Consider the following 5554-nt stretch of genomic DNA (forward strand, 5'->3'; position numbering starts at 1 on the left):
CTTATCCATACAATTAGTATTTGAATCATATTCAAATAATTAATTTCTCTCAAAATAAGCTTTATATTATAATGAATCAAATACATTATATGAATTGTATAACATATAATTAATTTAAATTAATTTTATATATAATTAATTTCCTCAATTGATGTGAACAATTCAAATTAATCCAAAATCAATTCTCAATAATACCTATTGAGTTACAGAGGGGACCTTATGGACCTGTAGATTGAAACTCCAATGGTACTTGAAAAATTAATTAAACTCATTTAATTAAATTTCTCAACATCCATTAACTGTCGATCACTCCACTAAAGACTGACAACTGCGCTCTTCGCACTACAAATATATTTTTGTATCCATTAGAAATAATCAGTCAGCAATGCGATGACCCTTCACAAATTGCTCATAAGTACAGTTGGGTCAAAATTACCGTTTTACTCATGTAGTTACATCTAACTCCTTAAGTACCACCGATCCCTCCAATGAACAATAAGTCATAGTCCAACTATGATCAAACCTCTCTCAGGCCAAGAAAGAATGTGGCACCACATTGTTCAAGCCCCGAAATCAGCTCTTAAGGGAGCAATTTATTTACTTACCCTGACATTAGGGAATGAGTGAATTTCATCTTGTATAGTTGTGTTCCCAGCTCTTCAATCAGATGAATCCCCAAAATGGTAGGCTTATTGAGTTAGCGATTTGGCCACTCTCAACTATACAAATTAGGGGTGATCATCGGTCAGTCGAGGTCGATATTTTGACCAGACCGACGTGCGAACCGACTAGAATCGGTTTAGAATCTGACCAAACCAGTCTCGACGTTCGACTGAGTAGAAACACGACCGGTCGGTCTGTCGGTTTGGTCGATTTTTTATTTTCCTTTTTTTTAAAAAAAATTATATTTATGTATTAAAATTCTTAGAAAAATTTCTATATTTAATAGTTAGTACTATTTAGTATTTGCTATTAGGTAAAAATTATATTTAGTTATAAATCATTATCGTTATAAATAGTATTTTTTTAATAAAAATAAAAAATCAACTATTTGTTAACTTCCTTATCAATCATGTTTAGTTTTCTCTCTTAATTTGTGATTGTGGTTCAGAATTCAAGATACTATTTCACATTTTATGGAACAGAGGTATTAAAAATAGAATATTGATATGATTTGATTTGATTTGACAATCCTTAATATTTAACAATTAACATGTCCATTGTTTGGGATTGTGTTCGCTTCGCTTAATTGCTTAAAGAAGCACATAATACATATTACATATATATTTGGAAACAAAACTAATATGAGAGTCGAGAGTGTACGTCACAAATAGAAATATCACATGACACATAGTCACATACAATAAAATTAGAAATTACAACATAAAGTCAATTGTCAAATACAACCAAATTACAATAAAACACAAATAGTAGTACGTCACAAATAGTCAAAGACAAATACAACCAAAATCAAATGATAAATGCTTAATCGATAACTGACAACTTTGCAAAATCTGGAAGGTCTTGAATCTCTTTTTCATTGTCCATAACTGCTCTAAATCCTATATAATTAAGATTAAGAAGTGAAAGACAACCTCATTAAGATTTTAAACTAACAAGTTACAACTACAAAATAAAAATGAATAAAGTTTAAAGTTAAACAATTGAATAAATACCTTCTTCAAATAATGAAGCTTCTTCCATGTCATGCTAAACTTCAAGATCTATTGGACCAGAATTTAGCCAATTTTGAGTACAAATGAGAGCCTCCGCTGTTTTTAGAGCCAATGAACAACGTGATGAATCAACAACACGTCCTCTTGTACTAAAAGCTTACTTAGATGCTACAATAGATACTGGAATTTCCAAAATATCTCTAGCCATACGACTAAGAACCTCAAACAGATGGCTGTTCATCTTCCACGATTGAAGTATGTCAAAATCACCTTCATTTTTAACATTGGCTTCCAACAAATAAATATCAATCTCTGACCCCTATTCGAAAGGTGTAGTCTCATTGCCTTCAAAATCAATATCAATTGTATCATAGACAAAATCTTCACCCACCTTTTCAGTTGGAACACAATCAATCATGGTCTCCAAGGCCGAGACAATTGGTGTATTAGTAGTAGTAGTACTCCTACTCCCACTCCCACTCTGAGTAGTACTATACTCATGAAAGAGATATCTACAACATTGCTCCACTACATTTCTCATAGATTTGGAAACCTCTGGCCCAAAAAATTTTTTAAGGCAAAAAGATACAAACCTTAGCTTTTTTCGATGATTTAGCACAATAGCAACATACAACAATAGATTTTTTTTCATTGTTCCCCCAATACTTCTCAAATTTGGCCTTCATGCTATTGGCCATTCCAACTAGCATTGCATTTACACTACCAACATTCAAACGTATACAATTCTGAACCACTGTAGTCTAATGAAAAACCATATTCGAAGTGGTGTACAAAGACCCTGAAATTTTCAACATCACATCATAAAAGACCTTTAAAAACCTAATCAACATCTTATCATTTGTCCAATCTTCCTTATTTGGTGACAAATCGTGTCTATAAGAAGCATCTTCATCTTCTAATCTATCAAAAGCCTTTTCAAACTTCACAGCTGCTGCAAGCATCAAATATGTAGAGTTCCATCTAGTGGGAACATCAAGACACACATAACTCTTGCAAGAAAAATTTTTCAATTTCAATACACTTTTTAAATTTCAAAAAACGTGCAGAAGAAGATCTTATAAATCATACCGCATATCGAATCCTTTCAATGCAATCATTATGTTCCTTAAAAGCATCACATACTATGAGATTTAATATATGAGCACAACAACGAACATGCATAAATTCTCCACCAAAAAATAATCCCTTATTGAATCTGTTCAGAAGATAAGCAACTGTAGTGTCATTCAAACTTGCATTATCAATCGTCAAAGTCATTACCCTTTCAATGCCCCAATCCTTCAAATTCTTTTCAATGGTTTTACCAATAGTATCATCTTTATGATTCTCAATTGGACAAAAACTAAGTATACTTTTATGTAGTCTCCAATCAAAATCTATGAAATGGGTAGTTAGTACCATGTAATTTATATTTTGTCCCGTGTCCAATAATCTGTAGTGAGAGAAACTCTATACTTCTTGTTCACAAACATATATTTCAAACATTTTTTCTCATTAACACACAACTTAAGCACATCTTTAGCCACAGTAAATCGAGACGGAACAACAAATCTAGGTTGATCTGCACATATTAATCTATTGAAAAATTTCTTAAATCCTTTACCCTCCACAAACTTGAATGGCAATTCATCAACAATTACCATTTCAAACAACGCTTCCCGACAACTCTCTAAACTATATGACTCACATACAAGTTGTGACGTATTATCCCCAACATTGTCTTTGTCTTTAGTTTTGAAAGCTAATGTCATTTGGGTTGGATCTCTTTTTTTCTGGTAAGGGTATTTTTTACAATTTTCCAAATGATTCTTCATAGTCCCAGTACCATTACATTTAGAATGACATGCATAGACAACTCCACAGTACTTACATTGAGCATGGGGGTCTTTAGGATCACCTTTTAGCCTCTTAAAATGATCCCAAACTATGGATTTTTTCATAACATTCCTTCTTTTTGGTGGATTTGGAACATTTGATGTCTCATTTGCTAAATCAACATCAAAGATATTTGTATTGGCATTCATTTCTGCATCTTGTTTATTTTTTGAAGCATGAATTGCAGTTCCATCAAACTCCATATCCGTTGAATCCATGTAGTTGAACCACACCATGTTGCGTCAGTATCACAATTCATAAAAACTCAAAAGTATTTTAGCTTTACAAAAACTCAAGTCTTAAAGTATTTACAAGAACTCAGATACTTAAAGTATTTACACTGCCTTCACATACTTTGATAACTCAAAATTATTCTCAATAAGATTGTTAAGTTCATGCCCACTAAGGATGGTTGGACAATTGTTTTAAAAAACTAATTTCCATTTTTGTTTTCAAAGTACAATTTGAAAATTCTAGTTGAATGACTTGTACAAAAATCAAGATTATGGCACTGGCCACTGTGTACAATACATTACAATCACTACCCACACATCCATAATTTTACATATAATAGGGAAGCATGGATACATGGGCAATCAAGTTCAAATGCACTGTGCAGATGATTTTTATTTGAATGTAAAAATAAGATGCTGGAACCGTGGAATGGATACAAACCTGTAGACTACTCAGCGATCGGCTGACGCTGGAATGGAAGGAAGAACAAAGAAGAACGAAGAAGATCGGCGACGGTTGGAATGGATCTGTAGGGTTGGCGCTGGAATCGAAGAAGAGCGAAGAAGAAAGAAGAAGAACGACGATAGGAATGGATTTGATGGCTAGCTGACTGAAACGGATTTGATGGCTGGCCGATTGGAACGAAGAAGATGGCTGGCTCGGTTAGCAGCTGGAACGAAGAAGAACGAAGATCGAAGAGGAAGCCTGCTCACTGCTCAATCGAAGTTAACGACCTGGAATCGAAGAGCGCTCAAGAAGAAAACAATCCCTAATTTTTTAAAATGGCAATATATATATATATGTACTTTAAATAATAAATCGATCGGGTCGGGTCGAGACTCGATCAATAACTTACCCTAACCGCCGCTAGAATCAGTTTTAAAAATTGAAAACCAACACCGACCGCTCTGAGTAGATTTTCAATCGTCCAACTCCATTTCGGCCGATTTAGGTCGATCATGTTCGTTTTTTTATCTAACATGCTCACCCTTAATACAAATCAAAGGACCGCCTTCATAGGTAGGAGTTTACAACTCACTCAGGATTCAGGTCATTTTACCTATGGTCATCCTGGTGAAATGTAAGTCTTTATTATTAAGGCCGTTATATAATGAGACTATTCATTTCATGGTCCGATCTTATACAAACCCCTTTGTAAAGAACACCATCGCTCATATGTCTCTACACGATTGATTAGGATCAAATCATTAGTAGCACTTTACAACAATTGTAACATCTACTTCGGCCGCATTCGTAGTGTCACCAGGATAAGGTAACCTTATCCTGCTACTACAGATCATTTAGGTTATGACTTAAACATGATCTACCTGTATGTCTCTACATACATGTTTAAGCTACAGAAGATAACCTTAGATGTTAGTTTATATTGGTTTTATAGGTTAATGCTACTAAATGTCGAATAAAATTCCTCAGATTTTATTAAATAAATAAATCGTTTGTACATTACAATTACAAAGTACAAGATCCACGAGATTAAGGCATCAATCTTAACAATCTCCCACTTGTTCTAAAGCTTGTGAGGTGTACATCATAAAAGTCATACTAATATAAAAGTACACAAAACAAGAAACTAGGGCATAAAACGTGCCCAATATAAAATCTCCCACTTTTCCTAGACTAGATATGGCATGTCCCGTAGACCCATACTCTGTAGCTGATCCTCAAACACCTTAGTCGTAAGGGCCTTTGTAAATAGATCAGCAACGTTGTGTGCCAAAGCTTTCTGC

The 5554-nt window shown here is 33.9% G+C and overlaps 1 pseudogene; it reads right to left on the minus strand.

Moving 5' to 3' along the window:
* Positions 1–1485: 1485 nt before the first annotated feature.
* On the minus strand, positions 1486–3808 carry LOC150031455 (zinc finger BED domain-containing protein RICESLEEPER 2-like; annotated as a pseudogene).
* Between the last annotated feature and the right edge of the window lie 1746 nt (positions 3809–5554).

This window comes from Benincasa hispida, unplaced genomic scaffold, assembly GCF_027475165.1.
Source record: "Benincasa hispida cultivar pf3 unplaced genomic scaffold, pf3_genome.v1.1 HicScf1205, whole genome shotgun sequence".
Classification (NCBI taxonomy): Eukaryota; Viridiplantae; Streptophyta; class Magnoliopsida; order Cucurbitales; family Cucurbitaceae; genus Benincasa; species Benincasa hispida.